Raw genomic sequence first — 25,386 nt, forward strand, 5'->3', positions numbered from 1 at the left:
GCTATTGCAATTAAGTATCATATGATGTCAAATATGTATCAGCTATTCTGTAGAATATTGAAGAGAATTATAGGAGCAAATGCTTTCCAGATCTATTTTACAGTTTGATACAGAAAAAGACGAAGAGTTGGTTTTCATACTGCACTTCTCACTACCTAAGGAAGTCTCAAAGTAGCTTACATTCGTCTTACCTTCCTTTACCACAGCACCTACCCTGTGAGGTAGGTGAGGCTGAGAGAGCTCTGAGAACTGTGACGAGCCCAAGATCACTCAGCTGGTGCATGAGGAGGAGTGAAGAATCAAACCTGGCTCTCCAAATTAGAGGCCACCGCTCTTAACCACAACACCAAGCTGGCTCTCAATGGAAACCAAGTAATATGTATGGGAAACATGTAAACACACTCCTGACCGGTGCTCATCCACTCTCACAAAAAACTTCCCATGAAGGAGCCTCTGAGGCACTTAGGAGATGCCAGGGTCTCCCCAGTGCTTAACAAACCTCCACAGTTCAGATCAAGGTTTACGCTGATGGGTTTCCTGCTCCACTGGCTTGTTCCCCCTGGCTGAAGGTGACTTGACCTGCCTTACAGTGTCTCCATTAACACCTGAACTCAGTGGAATAAACTGCCTAACACTTTCAATCTGGCCTTGCTAGGCTAGATTTAATCCAAACGGTTTTGAATCCCAACCAGAGTGAAGAAGAATACTTTGTGGGTCCAAATCCACCCCAAGGAACACTATCATCAGTTTGGTGTAGTGGTTAGAAGTGCAGACTTCTAATCTGGCATGCCGGGTTCGATTCTGCACTCCCCGACATGCAACCAGCTGGGTGACCTTGGGCTCGCCACGGCACTGATAAAACTGTTCTAACCGAGCAGCAATATCAGGGCTCTCTCAGCCTCACCCACCTCATAGGGGGGGTGGGGACTGAAAAGGGAAGGCAACTATAAGCAGCTTTGAGCCTCCTTCGGGTAGAGAAAAGTGGCATATAAGAACCAACTCTTCTTCCTCTTCTTCTGTTTCTGGGTAGTCAAAGTTTTTTTTTTCCACACACAAAAACAGAAATAACTCATTCAAGAGGGATTGCCTTAAATTATCTCAAATATTTATTAGAAATAAAGAGATACGTTTAATGCTTTAATCTGCATTCACATCAAACACATTTGAGAAAAGGAGCTGAATTTTAAACTCACGGTGCATAGTAGTTTCGGTGTCAACTTTAATCTTTATAACCTTTTGTTCATTTTAAAATCTCAAACGACAAGATCATTTCAAGTCACCAGCACAACAGTAATCATCTCAAACTCATAAATAATATTGGTGGCCAGCAAATTATTCAGCCTTAGGACTGAAGATGCCCATTAGGGTTGGGTGCTTTGGCACCCGAAGCGGCCGTTCGCTCCCGACACAGCCAGCATCACACCGCGAGGGGGGGGGGAAGAGAGGTGCGGGTGTTGGCGCATCAGCGTGCACACACAGGAATGCCCACATATGTGTGCTTGCTGGCACTCCGATGCTGACGCCTCCCCTCCCCTCCACAGCACAGCGCTGGCTGCGTCGGGAGCTAACAGCTGCTTCAGATACCAACCCCAATGCCCAGTTTTCGCCTTCGCTTCTGTTGCTCAGGCTCACAGTTTGGACATGTGGAGCTGTGGCTCAGTGGCGGATAATCTGCTTGGCATGGAGATGAAGCCCTCTACCTGAGACCACAAAGTATTGTTCTTGATGGGCTACCGGTCTGATTCAATAGAAGGCAACTTTATACCAGGGTGGGATATTTATCAACCATTTTAAATTGTTTTTAATTGATGAGTCAACAGAGTAACTAGGTGACTAAAAAGGCAAATGGGATTTTGGGTTGTATCAAACGGCGTATCGTGTCCAGATCGTGGGAGGTGATGGTACCGCTTTACTCTGCTCTGGTTCAGCCTCACTTGGAATACTGTGTTCAGTTCAGGGCACCACAATTGATGAAAGATGTAGAAAAACTGGAGCGTTTCCAGAGGAGTGCAACAAAGATAGTGAAGGGTTTGTAGACCAAGACGTATGAGGAAAGGTTGGGGAAGCTTGTTCTGTTTAGCCTGGAGAGGAGACGACTAAGAGGGGATCTGATAGCCATCTTCAAGTATTTAAAAGGGTGCCATTTAGAGGATGGATGTTCTCTCTTGCCCTGGAGGGACAGACCAGAACCAACGGGATTAAATTAATTCAAAAGTAATTCCGTCTCAGTGTCTGGAAGAAGTTCCTGACAGTTAGAGCGGAATTTCAGTGGAACAGGCTTCCTTGGGAGGTGGTGGATTCTCCATCTTTGGAAATTTTTAAACAGAGGCTGGATAACCATCTGACAGAGAGGCTGATTCTGTGAAGGCTTAAAGGGGTGAGAGGTTACAGTGGTTGAGTGATAGGGTTGTGAGTGTCCTGCATAGTGCAGGGGGTTGGATTAGGTGACCCATGAGGTTCCAAGGTCACCAAGCTGACTGCATGTGGAAGAGCAGGGACTCAAACATGGCTCACCAGATTAGAAGCCCCTGCTTCAACACCAAGCTTGTGTACCAATATTGTCTACATGCCTTGTTTGTTGGTCCTCCAGGGCTACTGGTTCAACCACTGGTCTGATTCCAGCATGGCTCTTCCATAGGCCTGGATCAGATTGCAAGGGTGTGGGGGAAAGTATTCTCAAGCCAGGCCTGTTCCTGTTATGGATTTTTGCCCAAGTTCAAGCTTGTATTCCTAGTGTAAGAATCTTGGATATTCTGTCATGTGGTTTTGAATGATTTCTGTGATTGATGGTTGGAGCTCTCTGCTTTGCCTGAACTGTGATGTTTCCCAGTGCTGGTACCCTTCACAACTCAAGGCTGCATTCCCTAGTTTGTGCTTTATGGCCTGTGCTTCCTACAACAATGCTGTGCTGAGATATTACACTCCCTTTGACTTAGTTGGCCCTCCTGTGCCTGGTACCCTGATTAGAGGAATGTTTGGTCTCCTCTGAAACCTGAGTCAGCACCTTCCCAAGGGAAGGAGGGAAGGAGACGTCCCTGTATTTTATATATGTGAATCCCTGCGTGTATCTTCAGTTCTGCCTACATGCTTGTTAGATGCTTTTGCTTGAGAATAAAGAAACTTTCTTGCCTACAAGTCTAGAATTCTGACACCTGGTGGCTCAAAACTTTGCAAAATACAAAGATATTACACTAATCTTGTTCTTGTTTTGCGTGGACCATTATGGCTGTACGACTTGCCTATAACCCTTTCAAAGGGACAGAAAAACATTTTTGACTTTCAGGGAAGGATTAGGGGATTATTTATTATTGAATACTTTTAGAATAAACATTTACCCCAAATTATACAGTCTCGATTTCAAATAATAAACTTTGGGTAGACTAGTCTCGCCATGATTTGGATGACCCAGGAAAGCCTGATCTCCTTAGTTGTTAGAAGCTAAGCAGAATGAGGCCTGGTCAATCCTCAGATGGGAAACCATTAAGGAAGTCCTGGGTTGTTACACTAAGACAAGCTACGGCAAACGACCTCTGCTCATCTCTGGCTTTGAAAACCTACAGAGTTGCCATAACCTGGCTTTTACTTCACAGCCCTTCCCACCACCATCCACATGAGCCAGAAGAAAACCTGAGGTATCAGATCAATGACTGTGATGGACCTCTCCTCCGTGAACTTCTCTAACCCTCCTCTAAAGCCAGCTGCTAGCCATCATCACATCCCATGCCAGTCAATTCCACAAGTTAATTTTTCATTGTACAAAATAGTACTTCTTGGCGGGGAGGTCTGTCCTGAATTTCCATTTCATTCGATGCATCTGCATTGATTTTCATTTAGTTCAATGCCAGAATGATTTCACAAAGACAGAAAATTTTGTAGCAGGACCCTTTCAGCTGCGTGGAAATTCTCCATCTCCACATAAAAATCAGGCTCCCATCGCACCATTTTTTGCAGCTGGGGAAAACCGCAAACTGTCTCCCCTACTGGGGAGGCAGTTCACTGCAATCCAGTATGTTTGGTCTGCATTCAAATTTGCTTTCCTTTTCTCTCCCCACCCTTGCCTTTGAAGCCCGAGTCCACCCACCTCCTCCAGCTTTATGCCATTTTTCATTCGTTTTGCGCTAGGATGGAACAGTTGCACGGTTTTAAAACATATTTCCTCCCCCCTTTGCTTCCCTGTGATGGGTCGAGAGTTAAAAAACAAAACAAAACCAGAAGTTCTTCCCTTTCTGGTTTCTGAGCTTGAAACAAAGGATCGTTCCTGTGCTGTGGAAATCCTTTTAGTTTTGTAGATTAGTGCGTGATGGGGGATCGAATTGTTGACACCACTCTTTGAACAATCACATTACACTTTTTGCCTCTGCGATAGATAGATCAATCTTGTGGCAATATTTTTTTCCTCTCAAAACAGAACCCCGTTTTTTTAAAAACAAGCCTTGACTTGTTCTCAACACGCGCATGCTTCCAAGTTCCATTGAAGGGTTTAAAACAGTGGTCCCCAACCTTTTTATCACCGGGGACCGGTCATTGCTAGAAAATATTACTGAGGCCCAGGGGGGGGAGGTAGTCTTTTGCCAAGGGATGTTGCCGCCGCCACCTGAGCCCCTGCTCCACTTGCTTTCCTGCCAGCACCCCTGACTTCCCGCCGCCTGCTGGGAGGTGTTGCCAGCAGCAGCTGCGCAGTGCCACGCCAAGGGGGGGGGCAACCATGGTGGCTGCTGGAGAGCACCAAAGGTGAACCGGCTGCAGAGAGGCAGGGCAGCCCCCAAGGCAGCAGCTGGGGAGGAGGAGGAGGAGGAGCCACGGCCCAGTACCAACTGATCCATGGACCGGTGCTGGTCCCCGGACCGGGGGTTGGGGACCACTGGTTTAAAACACATACACACCACAGGATGTACTAAAATGAATGACCAGATTGCCCATTGGAAACAATGGGAGATGCTGGAAGACCCATTGGAAATAATGGGAGGCAGGGATGCCAATTGACTTGCATGGGCTCCATTGAAATACATTACCGTAGGAAAAGAGTTGCAAAGAAAACATGGAATGGATTTTCCATTACAATAAGACAGACTACTCAGGGCCTGGAATGACAAGTCCCAGAGTGGAATGATAGCACCCTGGCAGTACCACTCTGAGGCCCATCATTCCATTCCTAGATCCCCCACGGTACTCCCAGGGGCTGCCATTCCACTCTGGAACCTGTAATTCCAGGCCCTGAATAGTCTGTCTTATTGTAATGGAAAATCCATTCCATGTTTTCTTTGCAACTCTTTTCCTACGGGAATGTATTTCAATGGAGCCCATGCAAATCAATTGGCATTCCTGCCTCCCATTATTTGTGATAGTTAGATAGTCAATCATTATTTGTGATAGTCATTGGTGCATGCCCAGAGAAATAAAACGGGTGGGGATGGTGTTCCCTTGGCTCCAGGAAGACTGATGATCTGTGGTTAATGCGAAGGGCAGGAACCAAAGCCTATCCACAGAATTTTAGGGTGGGACGGCAAGGTACAAAACCAAATTGCCTCCGCAGAGACCAATGCAAGGGAGCTCTGGAGAATACAGACAACTGTGGAATCAGCCCCAGTTTCGATGCCTCAGAATTGTATTATTCTACAAGTGGAAGGGGAAAGTTCTCTCTACCTATTTTCTTCATACCTTGCACAATCTGGTTAGGGTTGCCAAATGAAGTCTCTACCCTCCCCAAGCACCACCCTAATCATGTTCTACCCCAGAATTCTCCAGTAGTTTCCAACCCAGAGTTGGCAACCCTAAATCTGATAGCTGTGAATCATGGGGTGCCCCATAGCTGTTTTTTCTTCTGAATTGAAAAGATAAACATTCCTGTAAGGAGAGTACTTCAACCTCTGATCTATTTGGCTGCACTAGTCTACACCCTTCTAGGCTGACTGATATCCTTTTTGACGCGCTTAATCAGAGATGTACATAGTACTCTGAATATGTCTACACCATAAATCTAAACAAAAGCATCATGATATTGGCAATTTAATTATCAGTCCCTTTCCTAATAATCCCAAGCCTTTTCCATTTCTGCCACCCACTGAGTTGACAATTCACTGACTGTGATTCGAAGATTTCTTTCCCTCTCAAGTTTTTTCTACAGCCTCATTCCCTTGTTCCTGTTTCTTTGAGGTTCTACCCCCCTCCAATTCTGCACATGTTTTGTTCCTTCTGATGGTCCGTTCGCTATTACACAGGTTTATGTAAGGCATAAAAAGTAGTGGTTTAAATCTGCAGGGAAAGATGATGGACATAAATAGGTATAACATTAAGTCAATCCCGAGAACTGAATTTCAGTTTGTGATCCAGTTCATGCCCAGCCCTAGTATGTAATCTACAAACTTGGCTATTTCACTGCTTGTTTTTCCTAGATCTTTTATTATCAAATTAAATATAAGTGCATTATGATTAAATTAAAAATAAGTGATCCCTGGGAGACCCCACAGCTTATTAACCTTCATTGTGAGTAAATGCCCCTCCACTTGCTGTTTAACCATTTACAGATCCTTGAGAGGACGAAATCTGTAAGCCATGACTAAGGTAACATCCAGTATTTCTATGTTAGATCACAATGCAAGTAATAAGCTCAGGAGAGCCTGAGAAGAGGGAAAGCTGGGAAGAAAGATGGATTTTTCTCCTTTAGAACTCAGTAAGGTTCACTTTGTACAATACATTACAGGACTGTGAGTTAATTGATAATCAATACAAAGACGTTGAAATATAATGCTATATTTACTAACAGACGTGCCTGAAGTATCACAGCAAGATATAAGCACAAGAAATAAACAGACACACAATGTTGCAGAAAATGATAAATAAGGGTAACTTTCAGTGTATGTTTATCACTTCAAAGGCTGCAATTGTTCTACACCAGAGATTTTTCCAAGCATAAACAAATTTCTTTCAGACTTAAAAAAGCCCAGCCATAATTCACAAAGAACAAGGACAGCATGATGGAAATGTGTGAGACAAAGAGAATGACCATGAGCCTTCTGGAAAACAAGCAGGCCACCTGAATCTACTACAATTGCTTCTGCCGTGGCCTTAAACCTGATTTTGCTATAGTTCCTGACCAGCGGGCAACAGTTAGTTTCCACCAGTCCATAGTAGGTTTATTGGGCTGAGTGACAAATGAAATGCACTGCCTACCTGGCAAAGATGATAGAAAGGGTACTTCCCCACTTAGAGCTTCCAGGTGGTTGGGCCACCCCTCTCATTCTGCTCTTTAGAGCAGCAGAAGGAAAAGCACCAAGTCGGCACCAAACCCTGGATATGATGTCAGTGCACCAGATGATGCTCTGAGCATTCTCAAAACCTCTATGCTAACTTTTGAGGGATGACCATAGCATACTTATATGACATCCAGGTTTTGGGGTGGATGTGATGTCATTCATTGCTGGGCATCATTTCTGGCCCAGGCCCAGAAAACTCCAAGGGAAGTCAGCTGGTGGCTGGGCATCCCTAGAGAATGGCGGTATGCTGATTACACAGAATAAAGGGAGAGGAAAAGATGAGGGTTACACTGGCTACATCTGACTCCACTTACTGCCTCTAATAGTCAGGAATTGCAGATGTGTCTTGTCTGTGCATCATGCTAGCTGCATAAAGAAGAGGCTGCTTTTAAGTGCACATCGAAATTCCTTTTTTTAAAATTACAATGTTGATGTTTCTCCTTTTGCTATTTCCTATTCTATTGTTTCCCCCAACAATATTTCCCGGTAGCCCAAATATACAGATACAACTTCATCTTTAGTTCTTTAATTGTAGTGATGGTTGGTAAAGTACAGTTTTATTTTTTCAATAAGCTTCTGAAAGCAGCAATGTATGTTCAGTTCTGGTAAGAAGATAAAGCAACTGAAACATTCAAGGCTTACGTCTGACCAGATTTGCACTAGATCATGCAATAAGTTTTGCATTTGTTTGATTCACACACACACACACATCCTGATATTTTTAGTCTGTAGTTGGACCACATGAACCAGCAAAATAGACTTGGCAGAATCATATAGCTGGAAAACACTTAAAGGGCACGAATTCCAAAACTTGCCTAAGTACTGGACCATTGTGTCATTAATATCCCAACAATGTACATAATTCAGAGCACTGAATATCACACTCAGACAGGAAGCACATTATGCATTTAGACAGTTTATAGTGCAACCCTATACAGAGTAACTCCGGCATAAGCCCATCTCAGTCAAAAGGGTTAGGCTGGTTGAAACGCTCCACAGAATTGCACGGTTAAGCAGTAACATTAAAGCCCTGCTGATCAAGTTCCTATCCCCTGCATTTCATTGTGTTTTCATTGGTTTAGCCCGTTTATTCAGTCTGCCAAAGCTCAGATAATAGCAGTACCAGTAATGCTGTTTTATTTATTTACTTACTTCACCTCTTTTCCCCTATGGGGAAAGTAACTAGAGTTGTGAGTTCTGGGTTGGAAAATATCTAGAGATTTTGGGGATGGAACCTGGGGAGGGCAGGATTTTTTTTGGGGGGGGGAGTAGTGGTTAAGAGTGGTGGCTTCTAATAATGTGAGCTGGGCTTGATTCCCTACTCCTCCACATGCAGCCAGCTGGGTGACTTTAGGCTAGTCATAGTCCTGATAGTCCTCTTACAGAGCACTCCTGTCAGAGTTCTCTCAGCCCCACCTACCTCACAGGGTGTCTGTTGGGAGGAGAGGGAGGGGAAGGTGAATGTAAGTTGCTTTTGAGACTCCTTTGGACAGTGAAAAGGGGGAAGGTATAAAAAAAACAACACTCTTCTTCTATAATGCCACTCTCCAAAGCAGCCATTTTCTCTAGGATAATTGATTCTGGTAATCTGAAGATCATTTGTAATAGCAAGAGAGCTCCAGATGCCACCTGGAGGCTGGTAACCCTAAGCAATGCTAGCAGCCAGATTAAAAAATGCTAACAAACAAAAGGGATTGAAAAGGCCAGGAGAAATCTACAGTACGGATGTCCAATTGTGCTATATTGTCTCTTTTGCTGATACTCAACGCAATAACTGACAAACACTGCCACCCACAAACAGACACATGCAGAATAATTCAGAAACTGCATTTCTTTTCTTTAGAAAATGTAAACTACAAATGTTCTCTGATTTTTCTAATTAAAAAAAAATGGTGTCCAAGCACTAGATAGGGAGAAGCTGGTACACATTGCCACTCATACAAGCTAGTGTAACCTGAGTAGGTTACACTAGCAGATGATAAAATTCTGTTAGCAGGTGTGTATAAGCTGCAGCTGCCAAAAATAAGAACTGCTTTAAAATAACAACCTTATAATCCCAGTTAACCAGCAGTATTTACCCCATGATGTTGTGGTATCCAGTTTTTTTTACAAGGAATTATTCAGAATAAACTATGTAGGTAAAATTTCTCTGTGACCAGCAAGTTAATGCCAGAATCTAATTTGTGATAGGTTTGTGGCAGTGAAATCCAATAGCTACAGGCTTAGTTGCTGTGATGGCACAGAACAGGGAAGAGCCTAGGGGTGCCAGCTCTGGGTTGGGAGACTTTGGGAGTAGAGCTGGGAGTGGGCAGGATTTGGGGCAGGGTGCGACTCCAATGGAATATAATGTTATGAAGCCAAAGCAGCCATTTTCTCCAGGGGAACTGCTCTATGTTGCCTGGAGATGAGTTGTAAAACTGTGGGATCCCCAGGCCCCACCTGGGGCCAGGCCTCTCTAGGCAGGCCCCTAAACAGCAGTACATAGTACTCAGTATGCAGAGTTGGTTCTCTTCTACCACGGTGAATTCATCAGGTGCAGCCATGACCTCTGGCTGTGGAAGACGCTGACAGAAGACACCAAACGCTTTTGCCCCCTGAACCCATGCAGCCATCAGCCAGGTCTGAGATCAACCCAAGAAGTGCTGGCAGGTCGACTGGGGATCCAACTGTTCCCAGTCTGTCAGATACTGATGTTCTTTTGGGCATTCAGGTCAGAAAGGCTACCAACCCCAGACACGGAACATTCACACACATTCTAAATGCTAGGAAACGAAGTTGTAGGAATGTCTGTAGCCCTAGTTTCTGTATGCGCAATAACCAACAGTCTGCAGAAGCGGTAGCTTTCTGGTAAGTATAATTTATAGCAGTAGTCCCCAACCTTTTTATCGCCGGGGACCGGTCAACGCTTGACAATTTTACTGAGGCCTGGGGGGGGGTAGTCTTTTGTCAAGGGATGTGGCTGCCACTGCCTGAGACCCTGCTCCACTTGTTTTCCCGCCGACGCCCTGCGCAGTGCCAAGCCAAGGGTGAGCCCCAGCCATGGCGGCCACCGGAGAGCACCAAAGGTGAACCGGCAGCAGAGTGGCAGGGCAGGCCCCGAGGCAGCAGCCGGGGAGGAGGACGAGTAGGAGCCGCGGCCCGGTACCAACTGATCCATGGACCGGTACTGGTCCCCGGCCTGGGAGTTGGGGACCACTGATTTATAGTAGGGGCCTCTGCCTCTCTTTTTCCTCTGTCTCTGCAGACCAACTTGTGTGACTGAAAAGGGGGCTGGATGGAACATGGTGGGGGGCAAACTAGCAATCTGCAGGAGCAAAAGTCTCACTTCCAGGGGCAGACTGGCCATTATGACTCCTGGGACATATCCCAGTGGGTCCATGGCCTCCCTTACAAACACCCAGGCTAGGTCAGCTCAGTGGCACAATGTCAGTATCTGGCCTGCCAGAACTGTGCATGCTGATGGAGTTACACCTATCCCAGTGGCCAGCCGGTCTGCCTCTCCCCCTCTTTCTTTTGTGGGAAGGGCCAGGGCCATTTTCAAAAGCCAATGTCCCCTTCCAGTTTGCCCCTGCTCCTTTCCCTCCTCTGCAGATAGAAAAGCCATTGCATCAGGATTTCTGCTGGAACACGAACAAAACAGCATCATAGGATCAAAGAGTCTGGTGTAGTTACCTTCAAATGGCACATTTCATATGACTGAGATTCAGCTATGGTTTATTTGCCAAAAGTATGTGAATTTACTATTGTGAAATAGGGTTACAGTTTCCCTTACCTAATCTCTATATATCTCTGACAAATGAACATAATCTTGTCTCAGCTTTTTTTTTTTTTAAGGATTAAAAAACTTGGTCAAATATCCACTTGGAAAGCCTCTCGAAAACCTGGACATACAACTGAAAATATGGAAATAAAATCAATATCCTCCAGGCACTAGTTCCATCTGGGCCACTGAAAATTTAACACAGAGAAATGCAGTCTACAGGAAAGAATAAAAACATTTTAAAAATATTTTAAATCTTATTACCGGGACAGAAACCTCTAAAGCTTTAGATGTGGTCTCAAAATACAGAGATTTCATAATATCTAAAATGTTGTTTGCTTTCTCTGAAGCAATCCACCTTGTTTGAAACATGATTACTGCAGCAGAATACTCGAAATACTAAGAATTAAGGTGCAAAAACAATATATGGAAAAGATGTTAGATAATCCATAACTTCCTATTTTCTAAATAACCACATCACACTAACTTTTTATTGCAGTTCTAAGTACATCAGATCAGTGATACAACTACAAGCTGCACCTCTGCAAAAAGTCCTAGAACAAAGTTAATATATTAACAAAGCTCAAGAAAAAGCATTGTTGTCGTTAACATGGCAGTTCAAGTAAAGCAGATCCATAATACAGGTTGCCCCCCCCCAAAATCTATGATATAAGACTAATTAAGACTCTGAATTGCACTAAGTTCTAATTCTCCAATTCTGTGACTATGTGAGTGTAAATCTTACAACATGCTTTGTACTTGGATACAGGGACCAGAGTATAACACACAAACATATATTGTGTCAATTAAAAATGGCAAAACATTTCCAATGAAGTAACGGCAGCGGCAGGAGGAGGAGGAGTTAAAAATATTTTGAAGGTAAAAAATATTTTTATTAAATTATCTCAATTCTACAAAACACCATATATAAAGTTGATTTTTCAATATATATATATATATAGCTTTTATGTTCAGGTCTTTCAAGTAACTAACTCCAGCTTACAAATTACACAATTCAACATTAGCAACTTTGAAAATTATAAATTACAAGATTCAAAGTTACACGATTCAAAGTTAGGGCTGATCCTGCGTTGAGCAGGGGGTTGGACTAGATGGACTAGATGGCCTGTATGGCCCCTTCCAACTCTATGATTCTATGAACCACAAAACAACACTCCTACGGTTCATCCCCCCCCCCACAGTAATTTATAGATTCCGTCTCCCACCTCCTTCTGTGATCGGCAGCCACCATCTGCGCCAAACTTGCACCAGTTTTTGTTCTTTGTCGTATAAAGACATGCTTTTTAACCAGTGTATTGTGTTCTCCACTGCCCTGTCTACCATCCCTGTTTTCATGCCTTTCATTTGTTGAAACCTAAGAAGCGTAAGGTGTAACACTACCACCAAGTTAATGATTCATGCGGTGGTCCATGGCAGTCTCCTAGCCCTTTTCCTAGTTTGCAGGCCTACTCTAACTTGTTGTGCCCTTTTCTCATGTTCCCCCAGAAAAACTGATTTTAGAAGGGTGCTGTTCTTTTCTCTTTCTTTTCTTGCACAGACCTTGTTTTCTCTTGGTCTTGGTTCTGTGGTTCTATTCCAGAAATGACCATCTCCTAGTCTTGATGTTCCATTTCTGGCCAGCGAAGGATCTTTCCCACTTTCTTCCATACTTCCTTAGAAGTGTCGCATTTGAAGAGAAAATTCTGGATCGTCTCTTCCTCACTCCCTTTATCACTAGAAGCGTCGCATCCTGGCCTTTTGCACAGCCTGTTCCATTCCCCTAGCCACTTGTTTGTGCAGCCCAAATTCAATACTTTATGGTAGGCCCACCATCAAGTCTCCCGTAGACTATAAGTAACCCTTTTCTCTTTGAACCACTGTTTTTTTTCCCCTGAGCCACTGGGTCAATCAAATACCAAGAGACCCCTTCTTTCTTCTTTAGGTGTTCTTCAGATGGACCCACATGGTTCTGGCGTAGCAGCAACTGATACAGTTGAATCGAGCCTTCTCCTTTTACTGCTCCTGTTCCCGTGACAGCGCTCACCAGTACCTTTAGGTCCTTCATCTCTTTTGCCTCCTCTCTCATATAATCAGGAAGCCCTTCCAGATTGGCTGCCATTAGTTTGATCCATCTGCCCTCCAACCATTCTATGAGCCACTGGTTCTCCTTCCAGGTTTCTTTGAAAAGTGCCCATTTCATCTCTCCCTCTTCCCTTATTATAAAAGCAGCCCTCAGAAAGCAGCTCAGAAAAAGGGCCTTCATGTCCGGCAACCCTAAACCTAAACCTAAACCTCCTTCTTCTATCGATGCATAAAAGACCGCATAAAAGACCGAGGAAGGAGTTTGTCCCCACCAGCCAACATATCGTCTCTCTGGTCACCTCCATCATGGTACTTTCTGTCGGTGGGTATACCTGTCCGGTGTGTGACCCTGCCATTGGAATGTTGTTTTGTGGTTAGTGTAACTTTGAATCTTGTAATTTATCATTATTGAAGTTGCTAATCTTGAATTATGGGAAAGATCCTTTGTTGGCCAGAAATGGAACATCACGACTAGGAGATGGTCATTTCTGGAATAGAACCATGGAACCTAGACCAAGGGAAAACAAAGCCTGTGCAGATGGTGGCTGTGGCTGGAGGGTTGTGAAATGCCGATCACATAAGGAGATTGGAGACAGTATCTATAATTTACTGCTGGGGGAAAAAATTAAGTGTTGTTTTGTGATTGGTGTAACCAATCTTGCAATTTATAATTTTCAAAGTTGCTAATGTTGAATTGTGTAATTTGTAAGCTGTAGTTAGTTACTTGAAAGATTTGTACATAAAAGAGTTCTATATATATCGAAAAAACAGCTGTATATATGGTGTTTTGTAGAATGGAGATAATTTAATAAAAATATTTTACCTCCAAAAATATATTTTACCTCCTCCTCCTTCTAGCGTTAAGCTCTTAGGGGTGCAGTTTGGACCCAGAAAGACCAAATGGAGAGAGAATTGGGAAATATGGAAAGAGAAGTCTTAGTAAATTGAAAATCTGGAAAAAAATTCAATTTGAAACTATTTCAACGGTCCCAATATGTAGAGACATATCTGGGAAGTGTCGCATTTGAAGAGAAAATGCTGGATGGTCCCTTCCTCACTCCTTTTATTGCTGTTTGGCCCTTAGTGCTAACAATTTCCAGACCTTCTTTACTCCAAAATTTGTAGAACAGAAAATAATAATCTCCCTCAGGTCATCTGATGTCCATGTTCATCAGGCTACTTTATACAGCCCTTTAAATCAATACACTGTTTCTTTCCCTTTCACGTAGCTGTTTAAAACATGAACAGTTTACACTATCTTAATGATAACATAAAGATTCTACAACGATAACATTACACACTTCTCCCAGCTCTTAGTGGCCATGAATTTTGGGGGAGTACATAATTGGTTTCCTTTGCAGGAACGAATATTTGCTTTGTTAACAAATCTAAAAATTGAAGGGAGACATAGTCGGAAGTACTCATAGAGGGCAGCAAATCAAAAAATGTTACATCAGAAAGATTCTGAACCCTCAGGTTTTTCCCGGGGGGGGGGGTTGCTTACTCTCAGTTTTGACAGTTTTCTGTCTTCTTCTGCCAGAACCAGACTGCTGTCTTGCTACAGATACGCAGAAGAAGAATTGATTCTTATATGCTGTTCTCTACCCAAAGGAGCCTCAAAGCAGCTTACATTCGCCTTCCCTTTCCTCTCCCCACAACATGCACCCTGTGAGGTAGGTAAGGCTGAGAGAGCCCTGATATTACAACCCTGGTCCTACTGTCCTGAGCTTTGCTACGAGTGATCCTACTCCTAGAAGCAAAGAACCATCCAACCTACTCATTGCGAGATCTGTGCCATCCAGGAGTACTGCTCATAGACTTCTCTTACTTATAATGCCTATATGTATTCCACAAAGATAGATGAACCACCTTACTAGGCAGTAAACAGATAACTTCTGTATCAGCGTGGGTGGAGATTAGAGCAGCTCGTTATCTCCTTGGTCAAACACGCCACATTCATCAGTACTTTTACTCATCAGAAAACCATGGAAAACATTTAAACCAGGTCTGCACAACTTATGGTGAATGCTATTTATTTATTTATTAAATTTCTTTCCCACCACTCCTGGCACAGTACAATCAATAAAAAAGTCCAATTTATAGTAACAAAACAACATTGGTTGCTTATTATGTCAAAGTCTCCAACATCATCATGTTTTTTGTAATGTGTGGGTTGCTGTTATATCTTAACAGCCAAGTATTATGGCCCAAGAATCCAGCACTGAAAACACAATCCTTCCACATGTTTAGTCAATGCACAGAGAGGGACATCAGGCATGAGTGTGTGGGACCCACACTCTGCCTCCACACAACTGCTGACTGGTTTGCATGCTGACATTGTTTGAAGGAAGTGACATGTGTACATTCCAGCCATGTAGAAGAAGAAGAAGAGTTGGTTCTCATATGCCACTTTTTTCTACTCAAAGGAGTCTCAAAGCAGCTTACATTTGCCTTCCCTTCCCTCTCCCCACAACAGCCCTGGGAGGCAGGTGAGGCTGAGAGAGCCCTGATATTGCTGCTCAGTCAGAACAGCTTTATCAGTGCTGTGGTGAGCCCAAGGTCACCCAGCTGGTTGCATGTGGGGAAGCATGGACTCAAACCCGCACTCCTAACCACTACACTAAGCTGTGATCAGGAACATTGCTTTCCAATGGAAAGGGAAGGGAAACATACACAAGGCTACTTCCTCCATGTATAAACATAACGCATATGACCTTGCCACTGGATTGGGCGTTACTGACACACTTGCCCTTTCTCCCCCTCTATGAATTGACCCCACAAACACACACACACACAAACACACACACACTGTGTGCTCGAGGCCTCATCTCTCTAGCTCGAATCTGGAGTAGCATTTCCCAAGAAGTGCAACTTTTGCCCCTTCCCATAGCAGCCCAAAAGATCGCAAGAACAGGATTTTGAGAGGCATTTCAGGCTACTGCAGGAAGGGGGAGAAACCGAAAAATTCCATGGGAGAAACTGTTGTGTCTTCAGAAAAGCTAGTCTGACTCAAGCTCCTGTTTTGGCAATCCCAAGAAAACAACAAAATCAAGATTTCCAAGTTAGCTACAGAAGTAGCCTGACAGTTAGGGGAACAACTATCAGCTTCATCAGAGTTTTGAGTCTTGCTGGTCTCTCAGGTGCCGCTGGACCAGATTCCAGCTGTCCTTCAGGAGACTAACACAACTACCCTCTACAACTGTTAGGCATTTATCATTACATTTTTGTAGGAAGACATTTCTCTGGCAGGTCAACATACATGGCTAGAGACCCACGTTAGACAAGGTGAATCACAAACCTACAGCCCAAATGACACCTCTGGCTTCACTTCTAATAGTATTTAAAATGGTGAAATAATTACCAAGGAAACTTTTAAAAGGCACATAAATAAAACTACATGAAACTAGTTGCATATATGCGGAAAGTTCCAGCTGAAATGTATGCAGTGTACTATGCATAACATACCATGAAAATCTAAATTCATGTCCAGGAGCATATTATTATTATTTATTATATGATTTATAATAATTTAATAAATCCTCCGAAGACTCAAGAGACTATCTTAGAGATAAACAAGATTTGGGGGGGGGGGGTTAAATTTCAAGAGTCAAAACTCCCCTTGCTAGATAGAAGATGGCTACCTTCTGAAAGTACCAAGAAAATGTTTCTGTACATTCATTCCAAATGACAAGCCAAAACAATTAAATAGGACAAACAGTGCTTGGTATTACAATTAATTAATAAGTAGTTGGGGAGATTTATTTGCTGAATATTCTAACAACATACCTTGGGATTTAGTAGTACAAACAATTGCAGAGTTACTCTAATTCAGCTATAACTCACAAAAGCAATCATATACTTGCAACTCAGAGATTCACTGAGCTTTAATAATGCATGCCTTTGCAACAACACCTCTTGATTGAAGGTATATTTGAGTTTGTCACTGACTCCTTATCTAATTTAACAGATCTTTCTCTTGTTTAAAATGTTCCAGGAATGAGTGATAAGGTTGACAATAGAAAATTATTACATCATAGCTTCACAAAGCAAAGCCAGGACTTTCAGTGACAGATCTTCTGTAAAAGTAGATAGAACCCTCATAAAGGCTTAACATTTTTTCAGTGTCTGCAGTATTCAAAATGCAATAACATATTGTTGCATCTTCTGTGATGTAGGGGAGACCACTGCAATGCAATGGAATCCTTTCCAAGTTGGGCTACCATCTCCAGACTGAGAAATTTTTGGAGATACTGGGGTGGAGTTTTATTGGGGGGGGGGTTAGGGATGCATTTTAGTAAGGGTGTAAAATAAATACAGTCCACCTGCCAAAGCAGCCATTGGAGACCAGATGTAATTCCTGGAGATCTACAGGCCCCACCTAGATATTGGTGACCATATTCTCAAGCCAAACTGTATTAGTGTTTGTTGATGGTTTAACCTCTCTTTGTCCATCCCAGAACTCACAAATCATTTTTAACGTTGCTCAAGTCATGCCATACGTATTTACAGCAAAACTATGTCTTTTCTGTTTAAAGAATAACTTTATTCAGTTTTAGATGTTGATTTTCTACTAGGCAGCAGACAAAAACTGAAAACATAATTGTTGTTTGAGCATATACTCCTTCAGTGAAACAAGAATCCAGCCAAAGGGATGAATTTACCCAGATACAGGTTTACAGGGCAAAAACAGAAACAGAACCACTGCTTTTAGGAGAACTACAGTCAACGCAAATGCTCTGGAAGAACAGCTTAATTTTCTGCTTTCCGAAACTTTAAGGCATGAATATTCGCTTCCTTAAAATTTCAGGCAAACTCCAACAGCATAACAAGAACAATTGCTATTAGAATGTGCAAATGGCAACAAATGCCTTCTTCTGAGGGTGAAGAATACTGCAGCATTTTAACACTGGAAAAGAGACCTTTTCTGCTGCTGTTTCCCAGAGCATTTAATCCCTAGCTGAAGTGCCAATTTTCGTCTTTTCCCCACTGCTGACACTACATCACAGGCCCTCCTTTTCTTGGCTTTCCCCCAGCTGCCAACTTCTCCTCTGTGTTGGATTGGCCAAGTGTCAAGAAGCGTTTAAACAAAATTTAAAAATCAATCTTTCCCTTTTCCCTCTTCAGCCACCGAACAGCCGCTTCGGTGGCCCAAACGCCCAAGGGACACTATTGACTAGCTTCTACCTCTAAAGGAACTCAGGAAACATACAATCTTTCTCTACTCTGGTCTGCCACCCCTTTCCCTCCTGGTGATGTGCATGAAGAACCAAAAAGGATTTAGCTTCTCCCCCTCCCCCATCTTCCCCCCTTTATGTTAAATGCATATTCATCCTGCAGGTACATGCAAACATCTGTAAGAAATGGCTAGTGTATGTTCACTTGCAAATGAAACCAGGGAGCAAGCTACTGGATTGTGTGTACACTATAACTTGTGAACATGACCTCTCCTTTTTTTCTGTCTTAACTGTCCTTTCTTCACCAAGTGATAAGTGGGTCCAACTGGCCTTGTGAGTGCAAGGGTCCAAGAGAATGACATTTTAGATATTTCAGAATCATCTATTAGCAGGAAGACTGCAGGTGATATAGGATGTGACTGTGCATGTCCTGACCAGGTTCCCAAGGAGGGCCCATATTTGAACTGCATTGGCTGTCAGTAGAGTTCCAGGTCAAGTTCAAGTTTCTGATGTTAACCTTTAAGGCATAACATCCCCCAGCTTACCGACCGAATCACCTCTCCCAGTATGTCTCCTGCAGAAGGTTACAACCTGTGAATACAAATCTGCTGGTGATCCCTGGCCCCAGAAAAGGTTTTGCGGGGCCTGTAAAACAGCACTCCTCTATCAGGTCCATGGCTGAGGCAGGAAAAATGGTGGGACACTGTGGGCCTCATTTTGCTTGTCTCATCTCAATATCCCTCTACAGTTATGTTAGCTACTCCAGCACTGAAGAGACCCCTCCCCCCCGCCTACCAAAGTCTTTGAATAGTTATTAACAGAAAGGCCAGTGGAGCAATGATGGAACTGAATGGCAATGCACTAGTTTTTCAACTGCGATGCTTTAAAAGATATTTTTAACTGTGGACATGCTGTAAGCCAGGGGTCATCAACCCCCGGTCTGCAGCCCGGTACCGGCCCGCAAAGGCCACGGTATTGGGCCGCCGGCAACCATGCCTGCCTCCCCCCACATAGCAAGAAGGAAGGGAAGAGGCAAGCGCGGCTGCCAGCACGCCGGCAACGCAAACACGCATGCGCCAACTATCTGCGGTTGTCCTTTCTCCTCTTAGCTGCCATCACTTCTCACTCACCTGGACAACCTTGGAAAGGATCCAGTGGCCCTAGAGACCCCAATCCTGCCCCCAGCAGTACAAGCAGGAAAGCAGTGACGGTGGCGGCTGCTGTGCCCCAGAGGTTCGGCTGTGGTCCTTCCAAGAGTTTTGGGCCTTGGCAGATGATTGCCAATAACATCTATTGATATCGGTTGATCATTCGGTACTCTTGTTTAACTGATATAACAGTCCATGGCTTATTTCCCACAGGCCGTTGTTCAACAAGTTTCTTTTTGAAGTAGAAGCAATTTTTATTCTTTATTAATAAGTCAACGAGTCTGCCCAGACCGAATAGACGAGGGCAGATGTCAGAAAATGTTGTAGGTATGTTCTAGGATTCCCAAGCATTTTCAGAGCTACATGTCTGTTGAAGAAGAAAATAAAAAAGAAACTTTGTTTTGCCTTTACGAAGATTTTTTAAAAAATATATAATTAGCATAAGCTTTCTCTTTGGCACATATGAAAAAGTAGGCACGATGACACAAAAGCTTGTCCTAGAATAGGAACCTGCTCACCTTTAAATTGCCGCAGAACTCCTGGTTATTATTTCCCCAAGCACTTCCAGATTTTTATGCATGTGCCCTCATAATTAATCATCATTTATACAGCACTTTATAGAACAGAACTGTGACTGTGTCTTATCAGGACCAGTAGGAGGAACTAAAACTGAAAGGAGGCAAGGAGTAAGGCTTGAAAGTTTCATTAACTTTCCATCCATAATTAAAGTAAGGAGATAAAAGTGGGTGCCAACGGTATGTTATGCATTAGATATTTCCAGAAAATTCCTGTCTGTTAACAGTAGCAAGCAGTGGCTTAAAATTGCATGGAAATAACCAATGTTCCACAGTTGAAAGCAAAGTAAGCCTGGGATTGTACCTCCCTAAATGAAGTGCTGCAGTAAAGGAGATAAATAGATTTGGGAGTCTGGCAAACCAATCCACGTTTCTTGATATACTTCTTAGGTGGACATTTCTAAGAAGGTAATTTTTCATCTTAAACAGTTCTGGAAAAAATGGGTAATCCTACCATGAAAGCTCACTTGAGTAAAGAAATGGAAGTTGGCCCACTTTTATCTGCAGTACTTTAGCAAACTTCTTGACTAAAAGCATTGCTCTGTGTGCATATCATTTTGGGACTTTGGGAGCAACTTTCCAAATTGGGCATCTCTCATTTCCCTTATGAGGAGACTTAGGTTTGTCTTCAGTCATTGCATTTTTAGTGTTTCTTAATAGATGTGTACTTCTAAATAGGTAATGGATGACTATATTAACCTCACTTTTGTGAATACATACATCATACAGATATACTCATCAGGGATGTTTGCTGGCATTGTCTAAACAAAGATGCTGAGAGCACACTGTTCTGGGGAAAGGGTAATATCCCTTTGTTTGCTTTTTCTTTTCTTCTTCCCATTATCCTACATTTCTCTTTTGCTGCAAATGCAATAAAACATAAAGCCTATTTTTATTACTTTCCCACTGAAATCTTGCCTCCTAGGGGAAAAAAAGAATTATCTTCTTGGTTTCTGTCCCCTTATCTAGGGCAGAGCAGGCCAAGATCCGGGGATGGCAGAATTAAGGGATTTGCGCCAGAAACATGGACAGCTGATGGTCCTCAGTGTTTTCTTTTTGGAGCAAAAAAGCATACAGATATATCCATATTTCATTTTGGTAACCGGAATAGAGGGATAGATCACATATTTTTGGCAACTCAGTCATTTATTCCCTTTTTTGGCTTTCTCTTAGAGCAAGTAGCCTGGATCGCTTGTTTGTACCACTTTGATTGTTTTAGTAAACACAGCATCACCCAAAGTAGCAATGCTTACATTTCTCTATGGCAGCCAACTTTTTTACCATTGAGAAACCCCTGAAACATTCTTCTGCCTTCTGGTACAGAATATGGTTGGGAAGCAAAGCTACATACAGGCCCACCCAGGGCCCCTCCTCTCCCCTACCCCTCCAGGGGCCATTGGCCATTTTCAGAGAAGAGGGAGGGTCGACATTACTTAATCACCATTTTTAGTAGAAAAATCCAAACAGTCCTTTCCAGGAAACCTATGTTTCTACTTCCATATTCCACTGGTAAAAGAAACAAACTGGGCCCTGTAGCACTTATCCAAAACTGACAATGGTCACAATATTTTGTTCAAATAAATAATATGGACCAAGAAGGCAAAGAGCTCTGCTCTCAGCCCTGCTTCGCCCATACAATTTGCAATTCACATTCTTCCTTACTAACATGGAATGCTCAAGTGGATAGTCACTCTCCATTCTACTGAAATTAATTTGTATTTTACTTCAGAGGCAATCAATATACTGAAGTAGTGCCTTGCAGGCTTAAACAGAGTCTCAGCAGTCAGAAGCTGTTCTCTTCTATCACATTTACTTAAAACCTTAGGGAGAGGTTACACACATCATTTGTTAAACTGACTATGGTATCTCTAGGAGTTGTGGAAGCCGAGAAAAGAGCACTGGACCCCCCAACAGATTAATAGAACTCCTTTCAGAAAAAGATAAAATTGCTTAAAGAAACAACAAACAGGCTTCTTAAAGTGGCAAAATTGCCATACAAACAATAAAGCACCTGAATAGATCGCCTGCATGATGACACTTCAGCATCAGAATAGATTTTCCATCATAAGCATTTGAAAATATGTACACTTTTGCTAGAACAACAGCTATAGCTCTTTGGAATAAAAGTTAATGGTTCAACAAGAGTCAAACCAGATGAGATGCTAGAAGCATTGAGGGGTACATTCTATTCAAAAGGGACAGACAAGTAAAGAAGGAGGAGAGGAGTAGCAATATGTTAAGAATCTTTATTCTTGTGAAGAAATACAGGTACCTGAGCATGAAAGTTCAGTTGAGTGTATTTGAGTAAATATAAAAGGAGTAGGAAAGGAGAATGGTATTATTGTGGGGGTTTGCTATAGACCACCAAGCCAAATAGAGGACTTGGATGTGATATTCCTAGGCCAAATTACACAATTCTCAAAGAGGGGGGAAACAGTGACTTCAATTACCCAGATATCTGTTGGAAGACCAACTCTGCTAAAAATACAAACTCTGTTAATTTCTTAACTTGTCTTGCAGACAGCTTCATTTCCTAGAAAGTAGAGGGGAACCAGGGGTTCTGCTATTTTAGACTTGATTCTCATCAACAGGGAAGAACTGGTAGATGAGGTGGAAGTAGTGGGAGTTTCTTAAAAGTGAAATACTGAAGGCTCAATCACAAACAATTCCCTTGAGGAGAAGAAAAGATGGATGCCAAGGTGGCTCCATAAGCAGTTGTCAAATGATTTGAGGAATAACAAAAAGAGTCATTTAAGAAATGGAAGGAAGGCCTTATTACCAAGGATGAGTACAAGCAAATAACCAATAATTGTAGGGAGAGTGTTAGAAAAGCTAAAACTCAATATGAGCTTAGGCTAGCAAGAAATGCTAAACATAGCAAAAAAGGGTTCTTTAGTTATATTTCAAGTAAGAAAAAGAATAGGGACATCGTAGGATCACTGCAAGGACAAGAAAGTGAAATTATAAGATGATGAAGAGAGAGCTTAACTTCTATTTCTCCTCATTCTTCTCTTGTGAGGGAAATAGTGCTCTATGTGGCAAATATGTAACACAACAGGGGGGATGGGAATAGTGGCCTATAATCACTGTGGGGGCAGTCCATAAACACCTACTTTCTTTAAATGAAACAAAGTCTTCTGGGCGAGATGAATTGCATCCAAGAGTACTAAAAGAACTTGCAGATGTCACCTCTGAACCTCTGTCAATTATTTTTGAAACTACTTGGAGAACAGGTGAGGTGCCAGATGATTGGAGGCGGGCAAATGTTGACCCCATCTTCAAGAAAGGGAAAAAGGACGATCCAGGTAACTATAGACCCATCAACTTGTCATCTGTAACTGGAACAATTTTGGAACATATAATCAAACACTCAGTCCTTGAGCAGCTGGAACAGAGAGCTGTGATTTCTAAGACTCAGCATGGATTTCGCAAGAACAAGCCATGTCAGACCAACCTTATCTTTTTTCGAGAAAGTAACTACCTTGCTGGATCAGGAGAATGTCGTGGACATAGTTTATCTGGATTTCAGTAAAGCTTTTGATAAGGTTCCACACAATATTCTTATTGACAAGCTGGTAAAATGCGGTATGGATCCTAATTCTGTCAGGTGGATCAGTGACTGGTTAATAGATCGTACCCAGAGGGTACTTGTAAATGGTTCAGCATTCTCTTGGAGAAGACTGGTAAGTTGTTTGACAACAGAAAAATGGCACCAAATTGCCCAATATATCGAACCCCACCAGAATCAGGCTCATGTAGCTTCTACATATTCAAATCAGACCACAGATTCTGCAGAATCTCATCCAGTTTGGCCCTAATATAGCGTTGCTTATTATGGAATAGGTTATTTCAGCTTTCTCTAATAAAGAACACAGCAAGCCACATCCCAGGGAGAAGCATGCCTAGCGTTTACAGCAGCATCAATGTGGAAACCTCAAAGAAGCACCTTCCAGAAGATAACTTCCTAGCATAGAAGCTGTGAGCAACTGTTCTAGTGCAACATTAGCCATGCTGCTTATTTTGATTCTGACAGTTTGAGCACAGAAAAATGTTCTGATATAATGTCAATCACCGTTTTGGTTCTGATCCAGCTAAATTTCAACTAATCACTGCAAAAAACAATGGAATGTACCCTTCTGAGTGATAGCAGGAGAGACATTTACACAAAACATTGCCTTCCAGGAGGGTGGCAAATAGATGGATAGATGGATAGATGGATAGGTAGAAAGATCAAGCACTCACTTTTCACTTTGCTCAGTACTGTTATGTACAAAAATACAATGCCAAAGGGTATTGAAGTCAGTTTGAAAGGATGATATGATTTTATTTAAAAAGTCATTATAGGGGGACAGGGGTTGCTGAAATACACATTGCAGTACGTCTCATACAAGAGGAAATGCAAGATGGAATGTATTTATTGAGTTAAACATTTATTTCCAAAAACCAAAGATAAAGCAGCAAGCCCTAAATCCCTCTCCCCCTTAAAATATGCCTGTTGTTTAAACTCTCTCAAAAGCCCTGGCAAACAAGCAAGACTTGTAGGGTCTCCTGAAGACCTCTATGGAATAGGGGCACTCACCTCTTCGAGGAGCCCATTTCACAAAGCTGAGGACCCAACAGAAGCATTCAAGCAACTTTTACACTAGGGTGTGGTTTACTCACTCCTAGATCGACTAAATCCCTGCAGTCTACACTGAATTTGATTTCCATTTTGATTTTGGGCGCTTTAAATTTTCCCTCTGCAACATGAATGATTGATTTGCAGTGACCTTACTTCCCCCCCCCCCCGCGATATCCTGCTAGAGTGAATATAAGCCTCAATATTTCAGAAACCACCATGAGTAAATGTGTAGATGTGCCTGGAGCAAGATTTGCCTGGAGCAAAGCAGTCCTCCCTGATTGGCCAGGGCATCAATTCAAAGACTTCCTGGTTCCCGGTTGCAAGGCTTCCCTTAAAGTGGCAGTGCTCCAGAAGCCCTAATTTCTCTCAGCAGAGATTTGCCTCTTGGATTTATTCCCCCTCCTCTATTGTATCCAATCCTCTCCCCCCCCCTCCCCTTCATTAAAAGAAAGAAAGAGGCTCCTGCTCTGTTTGGCTTCTCTTCTGGCTCTGAGCTTTCCCAATCAAGTACAGAACAATTTCTGTTTCAATGGGGGAGGGAGTAGAGGAAGACCGAAGTTCAAATCAATCTGAATTCAGCAGGATCCACAACGGAAAAAACAAAGTAAGTACAGAATCAGCCTAGGCTGCCCCACTGGAATATGTTACTGAAAATTACTGTCAATTTTTAGAGCTACTTTGATTTGCAACAACACAAGTCAACTTTTCAAAGTAGTCAATGTATAGCAAGTTATTTGATAGAATTTAAAATTCAAAATTCATAGTATTTTTTG

At 42.7% G+C, this 25,386-nt stretch overlaps 1 protein-coding gene across 10 annotated transcripts in view; it reads right to left on the bottom strand.

Annotated features, from left to right (window-relative positions):
* ARPP21 (cAMP regulated phosphoprotein 21) overlaps positions 1 to 25,386 on the bottom strand; it is a 264,546-nt gene that overhangs the window by 149,366 nt on the left and 89,794 nt on the right. The window contains exon 1 of one of the 10 annotated variants that reach the window (XM_077304030.1): positions 19,400 to 19,673. The exons of the other annotated variants lie outside the window; for them this stretch is intronic. The gene's annotated coding sequence lies outside the window, so the exon portion shown is untranslated. Of the gene's footprint in view, positions 1 to 19,399; positions 19,674 to 25,386 lie in introns of those variants that run through there. 10 annotated transcript variants of the gene reach the window in all.

The sequence above is a fragment of the Paroedura picta genome, chromosome 11 (genome assembly GCF_049243985.1).
Source record: "Paroedura picta isolate Pp20150507F chromosome 11, Ppicta_v3.0, whole genome shotgun sequence".
NCBI classification, from domain to species: Eukaryota; Metazoa; Chordata; class Lepidosauria; order Squamata; family Gekkonidae; genus Paroedura; species Paroedura picta.